We start from the raw sequence: 23,836 nt of genomic DNA, 5'->3' as shown, positions 1-23,836 counted from the left end.
TGGGTCTGAACACAATTGAAAATGCCCAGTGCAAAATCAGAAATAAAAGAAAATGCTTGACCTGTTATGGACTGAATTATGTCTCCCCCAAATTCTGATGCTGAAGCCCGACCCCCAATGCGATTGTTTTTGGAGGCAGACGTTTATAGAGGTAATTAAGATTAAACGTGGTCATGAGGGTGGTGCCCTGATCCACTAGGATTGGCGCGCTTACTAGAAGAAACAGACGGCAGAGAGCTTCCTTCCCACCTCCACCCCATGTGAGGACACAGAGAGAAGGGGGGAAGCCAGGAAGAAGGATCTCACCAGGAACCAATCTGACTGGCCCCTTGATCTGGGACTTCCAGAGCTGTGAGGAAATAAATTTCTGTTGTTTAAGCCACCCAGTCTGTGCCATTTTCCCATGGCACACTGAGCTAAGAGATAACCCTTCGCAAATTACTTCATATTCTTTCATGCTTTGCCACCCAAACGCAAACGGTCTTTGGGGTGGTTTCCTACTCTATACGCGTTTTCAGCATTTAATCCTCTTGAGTTAGTAAGAATGTGTTGGGTTAAAAGGAGGACAGAGAAGAAAAGAACTAACCCACCTTCAGTGCCTATTAAATGCCAGGTACTCTATGCAGCAAGACATATACATCACTCCCACTTAATGTTCACCTCGGTCCTGTGAGGCAGCACTGCTTTTCTTTCCAGAGATCTCTCAGCTGGAGGAGAGATCTAGCGTGTGAACTCAAGTATGGCTGACTCTAAAATACAAGCCCCTCCCCACCTCCTTAAATTTTTTTCTCCTTGCACCTAAACTACATAAAATAAAATTCCAATGTTTAAAGTAGGAGGAGAATAGGGCTAGGGATGGAGGTGTGTCCAGTTGTAAAAGACTAGTGTTTAAAAATGAAGAGAAAACCTGTTTTTAAAGGTCAATCCAAAGGCTATAAGAGAGAGAGAGAGTCCCGGTTGCCTGGGTACCTGGGTGTGGGGCTGTCCACCCAGGTGCGGACCCACATCTCCCTCCTTTCAGGTCTGAGCATAGAGGGCACACTTCAGGACAGCCAGTTCTGAAGAAGAATCCAGCTCTCCTGGTTGTGAGGCTGCCCGATGCTCTGGAAGACAGAACCACAGCTTCCTTGACTTGCCCCACACTTGTAAGTGCTCCATAGAGTCCCTTAAACAGTGTTGGAACTCAGAGGTTGTCAGTGGCATGTCATGATTATTATTTGCCATGGAGATGGGAAGGACACAATAGGAAATGAATATGAACTTCCTGCCTAACTGCTTACCAGCTCCACTCTGGAGACCAAGTTCACAGGCAGACACCGGCTTTGGGATCTCAGCCCTCTACTTTGCTCAGCCAAGCTTAATCTTACCTCTATCTTAAGTGAACAAGAGGAGGAAGAAAGGGCACATTGGGAGGTCTGGATTTGCTGCTCTGCATCTAGTTACTCTGCATAAGAATGGATCCTGCCCTCAAGCAATTTTTGTATCGATGGGAACATGGCCAGTGTCCAGTGAGACAATGTCCAGTGGATAGACAGACAGAGACAGAAACAGACTTCACTGTGGGCTGAAGCAGAGGAGTTCCAGAAGAGGACCTTGAAAGATGAATGGAATTTGGAAGGGATGAGGATGGGAAGAGGCAGGGGTAGTCAGAACGCTGGCCCCCAAAGATGCCCACGTCCTAATCCCTGGAACTATGTTATGTTACGTGGTCAGGAGGACTTGGCAAATGTGATTAAGTTGAGGATCTTGAGATGGGGAGATAATCTTGGATTTTCGAGTGGGCCAAATATAATCACAGCATCCCTTGTGGAGAAACGGGAACTCTCTTTCACTGTTGGTGAGAATGCAAATTGGTGCAGCCACTCTGGAAAACAGTGTGGAGGTTCCTCAAAAAATTAAAAGTAGACCTACCCTATGACCCAGCAATAGCACTGCTAGGAATTTACCCAAGGGATACAGGAGTACTGATGCATAGGGGCACTTGTACCCCAATGTTTATAGCAGCACTCTCAACAATAGCCAAATTATGGAAAGAGCCTAAATGTCCATCAACTGATGAATGTCCATCAACTGATGAATGGAATGAATATAAATTGTGGTTTATATACACAATGGAGTACTACAGGGCAATGAGAAAGAATGAAATATGGCCCTTTGTAGCAACATGGATGGAACTGGAGAGTGTGATGCTAAGTGAAATAAGCCGTACAGAGAAAGACAGATACCATATGGTTTCACTCTTATGTGGATCCTGAGAAACTTAACAGAAACCCATGGGGGAGGGGAAGGAAAAAAAAAAAAAAAGGTTAGAGTGGAAGAGAGCCAAAGCATAAGAGACTCTTAAAAACTGAGAACAAACTGAGGGTTGATGGGGGGTGGGAGGGAGGGGAGGGTGCGTGCTGGGTATTGAGGAGGGCACCTTTTAGGATGAGCACTGGGTGTTGTATGGAAACCAGTTTGACAATAAACGTCATATATTGAAAAAAAATTAAAAAAAATAATCACAGCATCCTTGCAGGAGGGAGGCAGGAGGGTCAGATGAGGAGTAGATGTGCCAACAGAAGCAAGAGATTTGAGTGAAATGAGCAAGGGGGCACAAAATGTGGGTAGCCTCTCAATGCTGAAAATGACAAGGACATGGTGTCTCCAGAGTCTCCAGAGTCTCCAGAAGGCGCCTGGCCGGCTAAATACTTGGACATTAGCCTGACGACCCTGACCCTGAACTTCCAAACTCCTAACTGTAAGATGATCCATTTGTGTTCTTTTAAGCCACCAAATTTATGGTAATTTGCTATGGCAGCGATAGGAAACAAATATAGGGGGCCATTCAACTTAGAAAAATAGTCAGATTGACAAACCCGAAAGGCAGTGATGTGTGAGTGATGATAAAACCCCGCTCCCAATACTGGGGTTACAGAGAAGGATGAAGTAAGATAGATGCTAAGGTGTGTGAGTTTGCCAAGGCACTGAGTACCACCAACCGAGCAGCTTATACAACAGAAATTTATCGTCTCATGGCTCTAGGAACTAGAAGTCCAAGGTCAAGGTATTGGCAGGCCCATGCTTTTTTCCGAATGTGTTCCGGGCCTCTCTCCCAGCTTCTCATGGGCCCTTGGCTTGCTGCAACATAACTCCGGTCTTCATGAGGTGTTCCCCCTGGGTGCACCCCCTCCATATGTCCCAATCTCTCCTTTTTATAAGGACACCAGTCACACTGTTTCAGGGCCCCACCCTGAATTTAAGCCTCGCCAACGCCAACACCGCCTAAAGCTTCCACCACATTCTAGCCGGATGACACTTAACGAAAGGAATGCAAGGAAGTCCCTGCCTTCAAGGACTTGACATGTGCACCTTGGCTTATAGTACCTTGAAGTGGCATCAAACTCCACATGGTCTCAGGTTTGGGACTAGAGAGTTCCTAGGTCATCCAAGTGATGACAAATCTTGTGCCAGAACAAGGTGAACAATCATGCTGGAAGACAGAAAGGGAATCGAGATTCGGGGAAGGGTGCCAACCAGCGTTGGGGGCCCTTGCCGCGGTGCAATGCTTAGCCCCTTCGAAGAGCTTGGAGTTTTCTGCCAATGTTGTTCCGAACCGTATGGTCATTCCCTCTGCTGTTTACTGACTTCGCTCCGAATTGATCATTGAACATGACCCCTTGGCTCTTATCACCAACAGTGCCTTCTGAAAGTGGAAATTCAAAGCAGTCGGGAAGAGCTGCCATAAAAAGACAGAATTGGACTCCAGGGAGTGTTGAGCTCAAACACACTGAGCGATACAGGATGCCATGGGCGTGAGGGAGAAGTTTCTCGCTGTGGCCAGGACAGAGCAGGAAAAATAACCAAAGAATCAGCGCAGATGGGAAAACAAGTAGGAGAGGCTTCGAGAGCCACGCACAAGCAGGTAAGTGGAAAATGAGAAAGGGATGCATTTGCCCTGAGAAAGGGACTCAGCCTGCCTGCCCTGCCCAACTTGGGATGTGAAGCAAGGCTGGCCAGTCGCCCAAAGCTTCTTGAGCCTGTGATCTCACCGGGCTCGTTCCGCCTTCGCGGAGCGCCGTCACCCGTGTGAGGCCACAGCCAGCTTGCCTTCATTACTTCTACCCCCACTGCTCCCTTGCTTTATCATTTCTTATCAGGGGAATTAAAGAAGTCATGATTTCTGTCATTTTATTTTATTTTATTTTATTTTATTTTATTTTATTTTTTATTTTTTATTTTATTTTATTTTTTTTATTTTATTATTTTATTTTATTTTTTTTATTTTATTATTTTATTTCATTTTATTTTACTTTATTTTATTTTATTTTATTTTATTTTATTTTATTTTATTTTATTTTATTTTATTTTAGAGAGAGAGGGAGCATGAGCAGAGGAGAGGCGCAGAGGGAAAGAGAGAGAATCCCAAGCAGGTTCCATGCAGTGAGCGTAGAGCCCAACACGGGGCTCCTTCTCACGAACCGTGAGATCATGACCTGAGCTGAAATCAAGAGTTGGACACTCAACCAACCGAGCCACCCAGGCACTCCGGCCTTTTGATTTTAAAAATAGATTAGCTCTTATTGCTTTAGCCCCCCCCCCCCCCCCCGCCCTCCAAATAAAAAATAAAAACAGGAGCGCCTGGGTGGCCCAGTCAGTTAAGTGCCTGACTCGTAAGCTCAGCTCAGGTCATGATCTCAGAGTTTGTGAGTTCGAGCCCCACATCGGGGTGGGGAAACTGCTTGGTGCGGGAAACCGATAGTGCGGAAACTGCTTGGGATTCTGTCTCTCCCTTTCTCTGCCCCTCCCCAGCTTGTGTTCTCTCTCTCTGTCATTCTCTTTCTCTCAAAATAAATAAATAAACTTAAAAAAATTCAAATAGGTTGATAGCCAATTGTTAAATACTTACAAGTCCACGTGGTTGACAGGTGCTTGCTCGGAGGACAAGAGAAGCCTTCATTCCACAGATGTGGAGTGCCCATCATGTGCCAGGCACTGTCTTGGGCACTGGGCATGCAAGGACGAACAAGACACAGTCCATGTCCTCAAGCAATGTACAGCCTGGTGTGAAGTCACGGGGGGTGGGGGGGCATCCATAATCACAACTGCTTCATAGACAAAGTGCAGCATAGACAAATGTTCCACGCACCCTGTGGGGAAAGCCAGTCCAGACTGGAGAGAGAGGAAGTGTCCTGGAGGAGGTGCTGAGACCTGAGTGGCATTAAATGGATCATGGGTGTCTTCGTCCGTTCGGGCCGCGATCACAAAATGCCAGAGACTGGGTGACTTACAAACAACAGATTAATTTTTCACACATCTGCGGGTTGGAAGTCTGAGATCAGGGCACCCGCACGGTCAGCTTCTGGTGAAAACCGTCTTCCCGATTGCAAACTGCCAGGTTTCTGTGTCTATGTGCGTTGGAAGGGGCCAGGGATCTCTGTGAAGTCTCCTACTGATGGGCACGAATCCTATTCATGAAGGTTCTAGCTCTATGACAGAAGCACTTCCCAAAAGCCCCACCTCCTAATACTATCGTTTTGGGGTTAGGATTTCAACATATGCATTTGGGGGGAACTCAGAGATTCAAACCATAGCAAGAGGTTAACGAACATTTTCTGGAAAGGGCCAGAGAGCAACTGCCTTGGGTTTTGCGGGTGATATGTTTTCTTTCCCGACTTCTGACCTCCGTCACTGCATCTGCAGACAGTGTGTGAGCCAATCAGCATGGCTGTTTCCATCAAGCTTTATCTGTGAACACTAAAATGTGTATTTCATACCATTGTCTTGTTCCACAAGTGATTCTTCTTTATGATTCTTCTTTTGATGTATCATCCCTCTTTTGATGTTTTCATGTTTTTATTTATTTTCAAATGTTTATTTATTTTGAGAGAAAGAGAGAGAGTGAGCACAAGTGGGGGAGGGGCAGAGAGAGAGAGAGAGACAGACAGAAAATCCCAAGCAGGCTGGGTTCTGTCTGCCCAGAGCCCAATGTAGAGCTTGAAGTCACAAACTGTGAGCTCATGACCTGAGCTGAAATCAAGATTCAGACGCTCAGCCTCTCAACCTGAGCCACCCAGGTGCTCCCTATGTTTTTTAATCCTAAAAATGTGAAAGCCAGTCTTAACTCACAGGCCATTACAAACGCGGCAGGTGGGACAGGGCCCGTGGTGTGGGGATCACCAGCACCTGACCCAGATGAGGAAGTGAGCACAGCACTTATGTGAAGAGGAGACAGCTCCTGACAAGGCGCAGAGGCACATCCAGGACCCCGCAAGCTGTGGTTAAGATTACTTTTTTTTTAACTTTTTTTATTTATTTTTGAGACAGAGAGAGACAGAGCATGAACGGGGGAGGGGCAGAGAGAGAGGGAGACACAGAATTGGAAGCAGGCTCCAGGCTCCAAGCCATCAGCCCAGAGCCCGACGCGGGGTTCGAACTCACGGACCGTGAGATCGTGACCTGAGCTGAAGTCAGACGCTTAACCGAATGAGCCACCCAGGCGCCCCTAAGATTACTTTTTTAAAACGGTAAAAGTGATGACTCTCCTACAAATGTAAAAGAAGCATGTGCCAGAGATTAACTCGTTAATTAGGGAACTAGTCAAATGTTACAATCAGGAAAATTTCCTTTAAAAAAAAAAAAAAAAAAATATATATATATATATATATATATATATATATATATATATATGCTGAAATCAGTTGGTCAATATCTACAAGCAAGAAGCAGTTGTATCCTCACAGGGCACACTTTGCATCTCTATGGACAAAACAATCATTTTCATCACTATCAGTGTTCGAAGACTTAAATTTGCAAAATAGCTCAACGACCATGAAAGACAAAGGTAATCCAGACGGATATATTATTACCGGGGACACCAGCAATTTTTTTCCTCATTTCAAAGACTTTCACCATTTTTCTTGGCACAGTTCAGTGCGATTGGAGGGAACGGCTCTGGAGGATTGGTTCTCCCCCCCCCCCCCCCCCCCCCCCCCCCGCCTTCCCAGAACATTCGAGAATCGGCTGACTTTAATTTAGAATGTTTGGCTATTGACGTTCAGGTTTAAGGCACGTGAAAGTCAGGATACTTACCCTGGATAGGCGTCAACAACCTGGTCTTCACTACTTTCCTTCCTCTGTTTCTTGGTTATATCCGTTCACTTCAGAAGAATTAAGGGCAGTGTTGCTGTTGGTGTCACCATGGGCAAGTTGCTTTGTTGTGCCTCAGTTTCCCCATTTGCAAAATGAGAATAACTGAGCGCTGACCTCACAGGGTTGATGTGGGATTTAAGTGATTGAGTGTGCCTCATTCTCCCACAAAACGCTCCCATTTCTCTGGACTCACTGAAACCTTGAAGTGTTCCCGTGTGAAACTGTGCCACCAAGTCACCACACGGAAGGATAAACTAAAAGAAACGCCATCCACCGTGGGTGTTAGGGCAGGAAAGATGAAGGACGGCTGTGAACCAGAGTGTGGCATTATCTGAGTAATCTAACTCCCTAGATTTTAGTTTCCTCATCTTGAGAGCAAAGAGTTAGAACTACAATTATCCAGCAGTCTGTGTGAACAATGTTTGCATAGAAATGACCCAGCTTGTACACAGTAATCGACGACTGAAAATTTGGTACATTTCAACATTTTCCTGTAAGTATTGACATGCGTTTCAAAATTCTGATAGGATGGGGCGCCTGGGTGGCTCAGCCAGTTGAGCATCTGACTTGGGCTCACAGTCCGTGAGTTCGAGCCCCGCATCGGGCTCTGTGCTGACAGCTCAGAGCCTGGAGTTGCTTTGGATTCTGTGTCTCCCTCTCTCTCTCTGCCCTTCCCCCAGTGGTGAGCTCTCTCTCTCTCTCTCTCTTTCTCTCAAAAATAAACATTAAAAGAATAAAATAAAGTTCTGATAGGAAATACAAAAGCTCTTCAGTGGACTTGAGTCCCCTGGAATGCTCTTGAATGCCCTGTGAACTCCATCTACCTCAGTCTGGTAACTGGAACATCCCAGGGCAGATTCTGAGGTGGGAGTCCCCAGGATTACCTCAGGCCCAGGTCCCTGAAGGCTTAAGGATCTTCTCATCTTCCTCTGTAAGGAAAGGAACCTGGAAAGTTGGTTGGAAAAGAAACCAAAGGGTAAATCTACCTTCTCTCCAGGTGCCCATGGCTCTCTGCCTGAGGTCACTCTGAGGTAACACGGGGTGGTTGACATCAGTCCTGTCAGGGAGGGTTTTGCGGCTTCCTCACTGCCTGAGGACTTTGTAGGCAGGCCCACACCCTTCTGTTCTTTCAGGGTTTGGGCAACATGTGTCAGCTCTGTTAAGCATGTGATCTGAGCTCCTTTCAGATCCACTGAATCTTATTAAAGGCTCATTCGCTGTCTGATGTCTTCTGAGATTTGGTAATCCTCCACATGTCCCGTCAGGCCTTGTAAGCCTCCTTGTGCCCGGTGAAGACTTCTGAGCCCTTGTGAAATCTTGAGTCAGGGCACACCTGGGTAGGTGCTCAGCCCCGCGGAGTGGAGGCCACCACTGGACAAGGCTCATCCAGGAACTTCTTCCCAGGCTGCCTTCCAAGGAAATACCCTGTTCTAGAGCTTTGAAATGTTCACTCCCCTCACCTTTATTTTCACTGTATGATTCCATTTACAGGAAACGTCCTGAGTAGGCAAATTTATGGGGATAAGAAAGTAGACTAGTGGTTGCTTGGGGGCTGAGGGAAGGGTTAGAGGAAGAACGGGGGGCTGACAGCTAATGGGTATGGAGTACCTTTGTGGTGGGGAAAAAATACTCCAAAATTAGATTGTGGTGATGGTTGTACAACTTTGTGATATGTTTGAAAACCATGAGTTGTACACGTTAAATGGGTGAATTGTAACACATATGAAGAAAGTTGTTCTTGTTTTTCTTTTTACTTTATATTCTTTATTTTTTTTTAAGTTTTTGTTTTAATTCCTGTTAGTGGACATACAGTGTTATATTAGTTTCAGGTGATTCAACACCTCCATACAACACCCTGTGCCCATCACAACAAATGCACTCCTTAATTCCCATCACCTGTTTCACCCACCCCCGCACCCCCTCCAACTACCTCCCCTCTTGTAACCATCAGTTTGTTCTCTATGTAGTTATGAGTCTGTTTCTTGGTTTGTCTCTCTCTCTTTCCCTTTTCTTATTTGTTTTCTTTCTTAAATTCCACCTATGAGTGAAATTGTGGTATTTGTCTTCCTCTGACTGACTTATTTCGCTGAGCATGATACTTGCAAGGTCCCTCTCTGTCCTTACAAATGGCAAGATTTCATTCTTTTTTATGGCTGAATAATATTCCATTTTTTATATATACCATATCTTCTTTTTTTTTTTTTTTCAACGTTTATTTATTTTTGGGACAGAGAGAGACAGAGCATGAACGGGGGAGGGGCAGAGAGAGAGGGAGACACAGAATCGGAAACAGGCTCCAGGCTCTGAGCCATCAGCCCAGAGCCCGACGCGGGGCTCGAACTCACGGACCGCGAGATCGTGACCTGGCTAAAGTCGGACGCTTAACTGACTGCGCCACCCAGGCGCCCCTATACCATATCTTCTTTATCCATTCATCAACTGATGGATACTTGGGCTGCTTCCATATCATGTCTAATGTAAATCATGCTGCTATAAACAGTGGAGGGCATGTATCCTTTTGAATTAGTGTTCTTCTATTCTTTGGGTAAATACCTAGTAGTGCAATTGCTGTATCATAGGTAGGTAGTACTGTTTTTAACTTCTTGAGGAAACCTCCATATTGTTTTCTACAGAGGCTGCACCAGTTTGCATTCCCACCAACAGTGTGCAAGGGTTCCTTTTTCTCCACATCCTCTCTAACACCTGTTGTTTCTTGTGTTGTTGAGTTTAGCCATTCAGACGGGTGTGAAGTGATATCTCATTGTGGTTGTCATTTGCATTTCCCTAAGAGTAAGTGACAATCCTTTCTTGTGTCTGTTGGCCATCGGGATGTCTTCTTTGGAAAAATGTCTGTTGATGTCTTCTGCCCATTTTTTAACTGGATTCTTTGGTTTTTGGTATTGCGTTGTAGAAGTTCTTTATAAATTTGTATCCTGTGACTTGACTAAATTTATCAGTTCTAGCAGTTTCTTGGTGGAATCTTTTGGGTTTTCTACATATAGTATCATGTCATCTGTGAAGAGTGAAAGTTTTACTTTTTCCTTACCAATTTGGATATCTTTTATTTCTTTTTGTTGTCTGACTGCTATGGGTAGGGCTTCCAGTACTATGGTTAGGTTGAATAGAAGTGGCCAGAGTAGACATCTTTGTCTTGTTCCTGACCTTAGGGGGAAAGCTCTGGGCTTTTCCTCACTGAGGATGATGCTCGCTGTGAGTTTTTCATAGATGGCCTTTGTTATGTTGAGGTGTGTTTCCTCCAAACCTACTTTGTTGATGGTTTTAATCATGAATGGCTGTTGTACTTGTTGTCAAATGCTTTTTCTGCATCTGTTGAAATGATCATATGGTTCCTTTCCTTGATCTTATTGATGTGATGTACCGTGCTGATTGATTTGTAAACACTGAACCACCCTTGCAACGCAGAAATAAATCCCACTTGATCATGGTGAATGATTTTTTGAAGGTATTGTTGAATTCGGTTTTCTAGCATTTTTTTAAAGTATTGTTGAATTTGGTTTCCTAGTATTTTATTGAGGATTTTTACATCTATGTTCATCAGGGATATTGGCCTGTAATTCTCCTTTGTAATGGTGCCTTCATCTGGTTTTGGTATCAGGATAATGCTGGCCTTATTGAATGAATTTGGAACTTTTCCTTTCTTTTCTATTTTTTTGAATAGTTTGAGAGAAATAGGTATTAACTTTTCTTTAAATGTTTGGTAGAATTTACCTGTGAAGCCATCTGGTCCTGGACTTTTGCTTGTTGGAATTTATTTGATTACTGATTCAATTTCTTTGCTGATTATCAGTCTGCTCAAATTTTCTATTTCTTCCTGTTTTGCTTTCGGTAGTCTAAATTCTGGGAATAAATTCTGGGAATTTATCCATTTCTTCCAGGTTGTCCAATTTGCTGGCGTATGGTTTTGCAGAATATTCTCTGATAATTGTTTGTATTTCTGTGAATTTGGTTGTTATTTCTGCTCTCTCATTTGTGGTTTTATTTATCTGAGTCCTATCTCGTTTTTTCTTGATAATTTTGGCTAGACGTTTATCAATTTTATTGATTTTTTTCAAAGAACCGGCTCCTGATTTCATTCATCTGTCCTATTGTTTTTTGGGTTTTTGTTTTCATTTTTGTTTTTAGTTTCTATATCTAATCTTTACCATTTTCTTTCTTCTCCTGGTTTTAAGTTTGGTTTATTGTTCTTTTTCTAGCTCCTGTTGGTGTAAAGTTGGGTTTTTTATTTGACATTTCTCTCCCTCTTAAGATAGGCCTGTCTTGTTATAATTTTCCCTCTTAGAATCGCTTTTGCTGCATCCCAAAGGTTTTGGACCATGTGTTTTCATTTTCATTTATTTCCATGTACTTTTACATTGTTTTTAATTTCCTGGTTGACCCATTATTGTTTGTGGCATGTTATTTAATCTTCTTGCATTTGTAGTCTTTCCGGATTGTTTCCTGTGGTCATAGTGTTGTGGTCAGAAAAGATACACCGTATGACTCCATCTTCTTGAAATTGTTGAGGCTGGTTTTGCGGGCTAATGTGTGATCCATTCTGGAGAATGTTCTGTGTGAACTTGAAAAGAAAGTATATTGTGCTGCTTTAGTATGGAATGTTTGAATACATCTGTTAAATCCTTCTGTTCCAGTGCGTCCTTGAAAACCGTTGTTTTCTCGTTGATACTGTTGAGATGATTTGTCCATTCATGTAAGTGATGTGCTAAAGTCCCCTGCTATTATTCTGTTATTACCACTATTCCCACATTTAACTTGAGTTCAAATGAATACATTGAATGATGCACTTAAAACAAGTGGATTTATGGTATGTAAATTATACCTCATGAAATTTGCCAGTTTTGTAGGTTTTCTGACCATGGAAATAGGGCTAAGATTCCGCATTGCTGAGTTGGGACTTGCTCCTGCCCTTCAGCCTGCCCTACCTCTATTTCTATTTTTTTTAATTTTTTTTTTTTTTGAGAGAGAGAGAGAGAGAAAGAGAGACACAAAATGCAAGCAAGGAGAGGCAGAGAGAGAGAACGACACAGAATTTGAAGCAGGCTCCATGACCTGAGCTGTCAGCACAGAGCCCAATGCGGGGCTCGAACTCACAAACCATGATATCATGACATGAGCCGAAGTCAGTCGCCCAACCGACTGAGCCACCCAAGCACCCCCCTACCTCTATATCTAAGAGAAATAAGAGAAAGAGAGGAGATATCTGGGAAGATGTTTACCAAAAAATTTTAGGCTTTCACCACGTTCAAGTAGGATTTATTCCAGGGATGCCAGAGGGTTCACTACTTGCAAATCAATCAACATGATACGTCATATTAACAAAAGAAAGGATAAAAACTATATGATCATCTCAATAGATGCAGAAAAAGCAATTGGCAAAGTACAACATCCATTCATGATAAAAGATCTCAACAAAGCAGGTTCAGAGGAAACATAGCTCAACATAATAAAGGCCATTTGTGAAAAAGCCACAACTAACCACATACCCTGTAGGGAAAACTGGCAGTTTTTCCTGTAAGATCAGGAACAAGACAAGGATGTCCACTCTCGCCACCTCCGTTCAACATAGTACCGGCACCCCTAGCTACTGCACTCAAACAAGAAGAAGAAATAAGAGGCATCCCGAGTGATAAAGTAAAACTGTCACTATTTACAGATGACGTGATACTGTATGTAGAAAACCCTGAGGACGCCACCAAAACATAAATAGAGTTGATAAATTAATTCAGTAAATTTGCAAGGAACAAATTAATGTACAGAAACCTGTTGAGTTTCTTCACACTCATAAAGCAGTAGCAGAAGGAAAAGTCAAGAAAAACAATCCCATTTAGGATCGCACCAAAAGAACAAAATACCTAGGAATAAACTTAACCAAAGGAGTGAAAGACCTGCACTCTGAAAACTATAAAAATACTGATGACAGAGATTGAAGATGACAGAAACAGATGGAGAGGTGCTCCGTGCTCACCGGGAGAACTAATATTGTTAAAACGTCTTGACAACCCAAAGCAATCTACAGATTTAATGCAATCCCCATCAAAATTCCAACGTTTTTCACAAAACTAGAACAAATAATACCCAAATTTGTATGGAACCACAAAAGACCCCGAATAGGCAAAGCAATCTTGAGAGATGAGAACAAAGCTGGTGGCATCACAGTCCCAGATTTCAAGATTTACTGCAAAGCTGTAGTCATCACAAACAGTATGTACTGACACAAAACTAGACACATCGACCAATGGACTAGAATAGAGAGCCCAGAAATAAACCCATGCTTATATGGTCAATTAATCTGGGACAAGGCAGGCAAGACTATGCAATGGGGGAAAAGACAGTCTCTTCAGCAAATGGTGCTGGGAAAAGAAACAGGCCACTTCCTTACACTGTACACAAAAATAGACTCAAAGTGGATTCAAGAACTAATATGTGAGACTTGAAACCATAAAAGTCCTAAAAGAAAACATAGACAGTTCTTTGACATCAGCTGTAGAAACAGTTTTCTAGATCTATCTCCTCCTCAGCCAAATGAAACCAAAGCAAAAATAGACTATTGGGACTACACCAAAATAAGAAGCTTTTGCACAGTGAAGGAAACCATCCACAAAACAAGATGGCAGCCTACTGAATGAGAGAAGATATTTGCAAATGAAACATTCAATAAGGGGCAAGTATCAAACAACACCAAAAAACCAATAATCTAATTGAAAATGGGCACAAGGACTGAATAGACATTTTTCCAAAGAAGAGATACCAATGGCCAGTAGACACATGAAAAGATACTCAACATCACTCACCCATCATCAGGGCAGGGCAAATGAAAACCACAATAAGATATCACCTCACACATGTCAAAATGGTGAAAATCAAAAACACGAGAAACAACAAATGTTGGCAAGGATGTGGAGAAAAAGAAATTCTCTCTCGCAATATTGGCGGGAATGCAAACTGGGATGGCCTCTATGGAAAACAGTATGGAAGTTCCTCATCTAGTTAAAAATAGAACTACCCTATAATCCAGCAATTCCATCACTGGGTATTAACAAAACAGTAACTTGAAAAGATACATGTGCCCCTATGTTTATAGCAGCTTTATTTATAGTAGCCAAATTAAGGAAGCAACTCAAGTGTCTATTGATAGATGAATAGACTAAGAAGACATATTGGAATATCACTCTGTCATTAAAAAGAGTGAAATATTGCCATTTCCAACAACGTGGACAAAACTAAAGGGTATAATGCTAAGTGAAGTAAGTCAGAGAGAGAGAAACACCATATGATTTCACTCATATGTGGAACTTAAGAAACGAAACAAATAAAGAGACAAACCCACTTTTTTTTTTAAAGCACACTCTTAAATTTAGAGAACAAACTGGTGGGGGTGGCAGGTCAGAGAAGGGGGAAGTAGGGTATGGGGATTAAGAGCACACTTAGGACGAGCACCGAATGTACAGAACTATTGAATGACCATGTTGTACAAGGGAAGCTAATATAACACAGTATGTTAATCACACTTCCAAAAAGTTAATTAAAAAAATAGTGTGAATAATGTGATGACTTGAAAAAAATCTAGGCTTTCAGGTGATTTTTTGTTTTCTTTTTCATAATTCTTTATATTGTCTGATATGGGGTAAATGAGCATATACCATTTTTTTTTTTTTTTAGGAGAAGCAGCAAAGCTGTCTTCTTTTTTGGAAAAGAGAACATCCAAAGCCAAGATCTTTGTTAAAGAAAATCTGAGTCTGCTTCTGATGAACTAAAAGACTGACCTTTTTGGTTCAGTGGGCAAATTAGCATTCTTGACAGTCCCTCCTGGCTGACAACGCTCTAACCCTAGAGTATACAATTCAGTATAATCCTAAGAGGTATAAAATTCAGCCATTCTGGGATGAAGGCAGATATCCTAAGAACATGGCATCAAGTTTTCAGGAAAGTGATCCATGGTCCCCTGTTATTTGAAAGCAAGTTTCTGAAATCTGAATGATATTGTCATTTTAATTTCATTATAAAACCGGAGATACATAGTATCCGGGGAAAACCCTTGAGATATAATAAAATCGCCCAAAAATGCAGCAAGCCTTTTAAATTTACATATTTCAAAAAGAAAAAAAAAAGACATTTTTATGGAATCCGAATGTTTACAGTAAGCTTCAAATATGCATAGATGTTTAGGTCTAGGGCTTTATGTTTTGCACAGTAAGATAAAGGACTACAGAGGGGAAATAGTATTAGATTAATAAAACCAGTCAAAAGCACAAACTGAGAAGTCCCTCCATTTCACTCAACCCCCCTACTGAAGTTTCTGCCTAAAACCAATGTCACTCCTGGGTCTCCTACCACCTGCTGCTTTGTGGCAGTTGATGGTTTATAGCAAGACATGAGCCAAGTCAATTCAGCAGATCCTGACTACAAAAGCTTCCTCTGTGCTTAGTCCTGAAATGGAAAAAACGTGATTCTAGTCTTCTAGGATTTGCTTTCCAGGACGTCAGAAGTGAACAAATAATCTGGCCTCTAGGGAACATATTAAAAGCAAATGGAATCAATTTATTTATTTCTTTTAAGTTTATCTATTTATTTTGAGAGAGAGCAGGGGAAGAGCAGAGAGAGAGGGAGAGAGACAGAATCCCAAGCAGGTTTCATACTCTTTGTGCAGAGTATAGGGCTTGAACCCACGAACCCGTGAGATCATGACCTGAGCTGAAATCAAGAGTTGGACGTTCAACCAACTGAAGCGACCCTAACAACAATTTAAAATATAGCAATAAATACACAGGATTAAACAACAGATAAGAAACTTTGGTAAAATGCTTCTAAAAGTGCTTAAAGGTCTATAAAATTAATGTTTGAAGAATGTTCAATCTATTCCTTCACTAGTCAATATCGTATAAAGAAACAAATACCGGGGCGCCTGTGTGGCTCAGTTGATTGAGCGTCCAACTTCAGCTCAGCTCGTGATCTCACGGTTTGTGGGTTTGAGCCCCGCATCGGGCTCTGTGCTGATGGCTCAGAGCCTGGAGCCTGCTTCGGATTCTGGGTCTGCCTCTCTCTCTGCCCCTCCCCCACTCATGCTCTGTCTCTCTCTCTCAAAGATAAATAAACATTTTTTAAAATTAAAAAAAAAAAAACATGTACAGCCTATATGTATAGTATAAATCTGTGTTCTCTGGTGACAGTGAGGAAGAAGCAAGGATAAAACTTAGGCCACAGAGACTGTCAGAAATGATGACAGCCCCAACGAAGCCGCTGATGGAAGGCTATAGAAGAAAAAATAAGCGGAGTAAAACAGCTGACTTATCGGCATTTGGAAACTGGGGGAGTTCCTTCACAAAATTATTTGCAGAGTCTCATCCCGGGAAGAGCGAAGAGTCAAACCGTAAATGTAATGGTTTACAGTGTGTTCTGTGTTGAGTCACTGAGGTAGACATAACTTTGTTTTTGTCATCCAGACCTGGCCACGAAATATTAAGTTAAATATGGTCTTCCTAAGCAAAATGAAATAGTTCAGCCAGTAGTATTTAGCCTTCTTCCCCCCAGCACCCCCATCCCCCTGCACCGTACTTGAGAAGATCTTAGTAAAACCAGTGGAACATATGACCTGCTGAATGACAATCCAGGGGGGACTGAATGGTGGGAAACAGGGGCTGTTCCGAATAGACCAGAACAGGAAGGAAGCCCTGGGAGGACTGAGCTTTTAAGTCTTCCCATTGATGATGCTCTGAGATCCAGTCTGAGCCCCGCATGTGCCCTCTGAAAGGACATGACGGTGTCCCAGCCCAGCAAAACCGAGGCCTGAGGGAAGTTGATAATACTGCCCTGACCACCAGCCACGTCTATGCTGAGGGGAAAACCACGGGAACTTCCGGGGGAAGCAGCAGCAGACTTCCCTCTTTGTCACTGGACCCCATCAAGTAAGTGTAGGGAGGCCAGGCTCAGAGATTCTGATTTTCTGTCTCAGGGCAATGGGAGAGGGAGAGATTAAGCACAGCTGAGGCTTGGCTTGAAAAAAGAGACCCGAGAAAGATGCCATTAACGGAGAAGTTACGAAAATGAGGAAGATGGAAAGGTTTGAATAACAGGAGACGTCAACCGTGAACGGTGAGCGTCATGTTTGAGGTCCTGGTGAGTCACCCAGGGAGAGCGGTCAGCAGGTGGTTGGAAGCATGGAGCCAACGGTCAGGAAAAATGTGGGGTTGGAGATACAGAGCGAAGTGGTTTTAAGCCATTAAGCTATCGGAATGAGTTTGCCCGAGGAGTATACACAGAGATTGTGCAGGTGATAGAGCTCAGAGGAAACCCCTACATTTAAGGGGAAGATAGAAGAGAGGAATTTTTTCTGTTTATCTCTTTGGTATATGAAGATATAAACATTGTGTGCTTAATGACTTATATATTCACATCCAATTAAATACCGGATTAATAAAAGCCCATCTCTCCCAACCTGGGAGGTACTTGGTAGCATTTCCAGAACTTCCAGATTAGAGCATGCGCTACCAAAGTATCTGGGGAAAGGTAACAGCGGAGAGATTTCCAAGGCTGAGTGCATCGTGAAAGACTGGCCTTTTCCATCCTGACAGAGAACACACATTGTGTCGTGGGCAGCAATTACTGGCCCAGCCATGATCTAGCCTCCTGGGTTTTTAAATCCATGGTTTTAAGAGCCATGGTTTCTCTTTGACGAATGTCAATAATATAAATCAGTGAAACACGCTAGTCAGTTTTGTCCACAGGTTGCATTTCTGGAGGAATAAGCTTACTACTTATATTGAGGGAGACAAAATATTCCACGGACTGTTGCTCGCTCTTTCTCTGTAAGTTTTATCAGACATGGATTCTCCTCTCCAGACCACCAGAGTCCTGGGGTCTGAAGGCAAAGTTGGATGTGCAGGCAACAGACTATACAAGTTAGTGAATAATAAAAACGTCTGCATTTATCAGCCACTCTCTTCCAGGTTGAGATCCGCTTTGTAAAGCATTATGATTGCAAGTAGTAAGTGAAACGGGCTTGAATATGCCCACAGCTTTCATCTAAAGGAATTTAGAGCTGCTCTCACAGGCAAGCCATTGCTGGAGAGAGTGGGGGCACCTGCCTTTGATTGTCTGAGTGTTTCTCCTTAATTTCACACTGTGGGAGGCGCTGAGGGGAGCCTGGAACTTAGTTACAAATTTGGTAGAAATGTTGCAGTTTATTGCCGCTAACCCTGATCCACATAACTCCCGGGTCACTGTTTTCAAAATTCTGGCACATCAATGAAAGACATTTGCTATAAAAGCAAGCTCGTTCCCTCTGTACACAAGGGGTGTGTGTGTGTGTGTGTGTGTGTGTGTGTGTGTGTGCGCGCGCGCATGTGTAAGTCAAAACCTAAGGCAAGTAACTTCTCGACTCCCCTTTTATGGCAGGTTCTAGAATACCTCTCATCTTTTCCTCCCTCCCCACAGGTGCCTCAGGGGAGACGTTTTCTGCTTAAATTGACTCTCACTTTCAGGTGTGCCTTTACACGCCCCGTTTGTTGCCTGGGCCTCTCAACACAGCCTCACAAATCCCGGTAAGTCTCGCCTTCTGTCTCACTGACAACTTGGTGTTTTTTGGGTTTTTTTGGATTAAGTGAAGGAATCAGCAAATTCAGAATTTGTTGGGTACGTGGGGAGCCAGCATAGAGCATATATCAGAGAGTGATTATCATTACTTTCACATGAACGATAAATAATCAGGTAACGTTTATACAGAAGACATGTATACACAATACAATACCAATGGGAAAAAGTGGTGCTTCGTGCACAGTGCAGTCGGTGACTTGAGCTTTTCTGCTCCTTGGAGGAAGCTTCCATGGATGTAATGTTCAGCAGCACAATTTAAATTGTGTATTAGGCGAATACCTGTTTTATCACGGTGCTGTAACTTGTGACAATGGGGGGGCAAGTTCCAATTCTATGGAGCCACCCATATCTTCAAAATATACTGTTAATACCTTAGGTGTGTATAAATCATAAGCTTTAAGGGAAAACCTGGGGTCTGCTGGCACGGAAAGGAAGAGCTTTCTCGCTTCGCGTTCTGAGTTCCTCACTGCGATGCAATTTAGGCAACACAGTTGAAATCTCTAATGATTCCTGAGGTAATGTGGGGGAAAAGAAAGCACGAACTCGATGGATGAGGGAAAGTTACGTGTAAGATTTCCATGAGAACGGTCATGTGTAAATGTGTAAAATAACCCATTCGAAGTGTGCCAGAAAAATAATTAAGGACTGATATCAATATATAGATTATAATGTCCCCCAGTGTTGGAGATTACTGTACAATTTGCAGAAGGAAGGCTACAGGCGGGCTGTTTACCAGACACTGGCTGCACGTGTGGGTTGTGCACCATGTGGGGAAGCTTGACAGTAAATTTCTCTCCTGTCTTCATCTGTTTCCTCCACATTTTGACGACAAAATAAGAAACTCTTTGACAAGACGTCGGCTTGAGCACAGCCTGCAGGTGAGGACAGATGAGGTAATGTTCGTGGTCAGTAAATTAAAATCGATCAGCAGTGCTCGGAAATTACTTACTGTCAGTTTCACATCCTTGACTGTTGATTGCGATACTGGGTAAGGTTTAAGGCCACTATCCTGTAGCAACATCTATGAAACAATTACCAAAATGCAATCACTGCCTTTGTAAGTATATTTTCATGCTCCTTGTCCAAATGAGGGGTGATACTCTGCTTATTCATCCAGTTCCTTTTACAAATGCCACGTAAGCTCACCAATGGGTTTAGCAAGAAAATGTTTTCAGGTAGCCCCTGTGAAGCTTTGCAACGTTCAGTCCTGGCACACCGGCCAGAAAAGCAGCACTAATTAGATGGCAAGCCTGGTGAAGGAGGGTGTAGAGAAGATGACCGCTGAACGTAAACATGTGTTGTATGTGTAGACGTGGGTTTTACAGTGACTGGGCGATTTCAGAAAGCGGAATTTGTAAATGTCGCCAGACTGTATGCTCCAATACCCCTCAAGTTTGGGACTTAGATCATCTAAAATGGGAAGCAGAAAACTGGGAGCAAGACCAGAGCCGTGCAACTTATGGAAATGGAATGCGGGGTGACAAGGCCCCGGCTAAGGGCACTGTTGGTAATTCTTCCTTAAGGGGATGGGGCTGCTCTGTGCATTGTAGGAAACTCTTTAGAGCATCCCTGGTCTGCCCACTAGATGTCAGTAGACCCACCTCCTCTATGTGACAGCCACAACTGTCCCCAGACTTCGTGTTCTCTGTGGAGCAAAGGAACACGTTGAGAACCATTGCATGGATGACAAGTAGGAAAGCTGATACGGGCATTTCCAGTATAATTACAGGGATCAGCCATAATCCACCTTCACTGAGAAGGAAGGGGATTCTATTTCAGGAGGTAGAATTGAGTGAGGGGAGATAGAAGGAATTAACTGGTAACAGGATGCCAAGAACCCACTTGCAAAGTGACATAGGGAAGTAAGAAAATGAAGGATGATTTCAGTCACCCTTTACCACATTTTATTGGACACTTCAGGGCGAATAATTTTAGTAGCCTAAATTAACCAGAACTAATTCACCTCTTCATTGCCCGTGCCTCACGGATTTCAGAGATAGCTGGATCAAAGGATTTGAAACCCCAGTGTTGCCACCACTTGGGTGGAGGAAAGAAAGCTGGGGACTCCAGCTCATTTTCTACCCATCATGCCTCTGTGCCCTGTAGAATCCCATGTGAATGCTTCGGCCCCAGGCCAGCTCTTCTGACCTGAAAGCTGTAAAACCTTCACAGGATATGATTCAGGATTGTTTCCCTAAGGATCGTTCTAGATCAGTTCTAAATGGAGACAAGGACCGAGAATGGATGAGCTCCCTTAGAGTTTCTTCCAGCTGTAACATGAAAACAAACTTAGGAGTGCAGAGAAGTGATTACACCTATAGCCCTATTTGTCTCCCAGGTGCCTCCTATCACAATATTTAACTCTTCAGGTTTAAAGACACCCCTAGATTCACGCTGGGGCTCTGGAAGGCAAAGAAATGTGGAAATGGGGAAAAAGTCAGGAACTAGAAGCCACAGAATAAGGCTGTGGGGAAAGAAGCAGGAGAAAGATGAGCCCCGGCGAACACCCAGGATTGGGAATTGACATGAGGATTACGAAACCAAGGCCAAAGCAGCCCCAGCAGGGACGGGCCCCTCCAGGGCACAGTCAAGGCCTTCAGGTCAGGACAGATGAGGTGAAGGTGGTGGAAGATCCAGCAATAAAAATCAAGCTACAATATGCTACACATGCATTTAAAGTCAAGGTCAGACAGGGATGTATTTTAACACCAGTGCAAGCTGCAATAAATTCAATTCAACAAATGCTTTTGATATTTTTCTATGTACTTCTGGGGACAAGAAGATCAAAGTTTGCCTTCAAGTGTTTACAATCTACTAGGAAGGTTTAGACAAGGTCATAAAATTTGTTTAAGAAAACAGAATACTTGGGGTGCCCAGGTAGCTCAGTCAGTTAAGAGTCTGACTCTTAATCTCAGGGTTGTGAGTTCAAGTCCCACATTGGAGTCTGCACTGGGCATGAAGCCTACAAAAGAAAGAAAAGAAAAGAAAGAAAAAGAAAGAAAACAGTATGTTTTTCTATGGTTACGCATTTACCCAAGAGAAATGAAAATACATACATCCATACAAAAACTTGTAGATAAGCTTTCATGGCAACGATATTCATAATAGCCAAAAAGTAGGAAAAAATGTCCATGAATTGATGAGCAGATAAACAAAATGGCATCTCCATATACTGGAATATTATTCAGGAATAAAAAAGGAATTGCAGTACTGATCCCAGCTACAATAAAGGATATACCTTGAAAATATTATGCTAGATTTTTAAAATACATACGGGAAAAAAAGTCTGCATAGTATTCTATTATAGTAATGTATCATAAATTATTTAACTAGTGTTCTTTTGGGGTTACATAGGTTTATCCAATTTTTTAATGTTAGAAATATTGCAACAATAAAAATTCATGTACACTTAAAAAAAAAGAAAGAAAATATTATTCTAAATGAGAGAAGCCAGTCACAAAAGACCGCATATTGCATGATTTCATTTACATAAAGTATCTAGAATGGGCAAATCCACCGAAAGAAAGTAGATTAATAGTTCCCTGGGGCTTCGGGGAGAGGTGGACAGGGGTGGGGATATCTACCAAAGAGTGTGGGTTTCTTCCTGGGATAGGGAAGATGTCCTAAAGTTAGCTAGTGGTGATGGTTACACAACTCTGTGAAAAACTAGAAGCCGCTGGAAGGGTGAATTTTATGATATGTGAGTCATCTTAGTAAAGGTGTTCCCCCAAAATAGAGAGTAAATATACTTTATGCCTTACAAGAGATCACAACAGCCGTGGAGGTTAGAACCCACCCCCCCACCCCCCGCCCTACACACACACTCAGACAGATGAGGACTTTCATAGGAGAGACCTCCTATAGGAAAGAAAGAAAACTTTTTTTTGTTTGTTTGTTTCCTGTCTGGAAGCTCATTAACAATATAAGAAGTTTCTATTCTAATGGAAAAATCTTTCCAGAAAAAGGCCTTCACTGACCAAGCTCTAAGAAGAGCATTCAGGGGCGCCTGGGTGGCTCAGTCGGTTGAGCGTCCAACTTCAGCTCAGGTCATGATCTCGAGGTCCGTGAGTTCGAGCCCCGCGTCAGGCTCTGTGCTGACAGCTCAGAGCCTGGAGCCTGTTTCAGATTCTGTGTCTCCCTCTCTCTGACCCTCCCCCGTTCATGCTCTGTCTCTCTCTGTCCCAAAAATAAATAAACGTTTAAAAAAAAAAGATAAGAGCATGTGGAGACAGGCCCGGTCTAGCTGGCACACAGCTCAGTGAAGGGTGCCCCCACCCACCTGCTCTGTGCCCCCAGTACCACAGCCTGGGCCTGCAGTGCCTTAAGTAGTGGGCCACCCAGACCACACAGACAGCTAAGAATGCACGTGCCACAGGGTAGGTTCTTGTGAAGTGTGACAGCCGTCCCCAGGAACAGCACCATCTCTGTCCTTCAGAATGTCGCCCCGGAGTTCCTGAGGTCGGTGGTTCTCAAACTGGGACATACACCAGACTCCTCTGGAGGGCTCCTTAGAGCAGAGTGCTGGGCCCCATCCCTAGACTTTCTGCATCCATGGGTCCTGTGCAGGATCCTGATCATTTGCATTTCTGAGTATTTCCCAGGTGACACCGATGCTGCTGAGCCAGTAGGGTGACCAACATTTGAATGTGCCCAGAACTAAAGGGCATTCCAAGGACCTCAGAAGTTTCAGTGCTAAAACCGGAAATGTCCCAGGCAAACTGGGACGAACTGGTCACCTTGTTAAGTCCACAGACCACACTTTGAGAACTACCGTTTAAGGAGATGGGATCAGATGTATATTTGAAAATGTGACCGGGAGGAATTGAGGATGACCCTCACGTTTCTGGCTAAGCAAGTTGGGCCATGGTAACGCCAGGGACTCCCAAACTTCGCTGCACGTTGGAATCACCTAGAATCTTTAAAAAAAAAAAAAAAATTGTTGCTGGGACCCCACCCCCAGATATTCTGATTTGATTGGTGGAAATGTTTTAAAGCTGGAGTTTTAAAGCTCGTCAGGTGATTCTAATGGGCAGCAAAGTTTGGGAACCATTGAGCATGCCCTTCCTTTAGGACAGAATCCAGCAGGAGGGCAGGTATG

General features: G+C 43.2%; 1 protein-coding gene across 1 annotated transcript in view; it reads left to right on the top strand.

Moving 5' to 3' along the window:
- The first annotated feature begins 17,051 nt into the window (after positions 1–17,051).
- LAMB4 (laminin subunit beta 4) overlaps positions 17,052–23,836 on the top strand; it is a 114,671-nt gene continuing 107,886 nt past the window's right edge. The window contains 2 exon segments of the mRNA XM_086696954.1: positions 17,052–17,238; positions 18,580–18,686. The gene's annotated coding sequence lies outside the window, so the exon portion shown is untranslated.

The sequence above is a fragment of the Puma concolor genome, chromosome A2, assembly GCF_028749965.1.
Source record: "Puma concolor isolate L17-30 chromosome A2, mPumCon1.1.hap2, whole genome shotgun sequence".
Classification (NCBI taxonomy): domain Eukaryota; kingdom Metazoa; phylum Chordata; class Mammalia; order Carnivora; family Felidae; genus Puma; species Puma concolor.
Note: the sequence above shows the minus strand (reverse complement) of the source record. Positions and strands in the feature narration are given on the sequence as shown.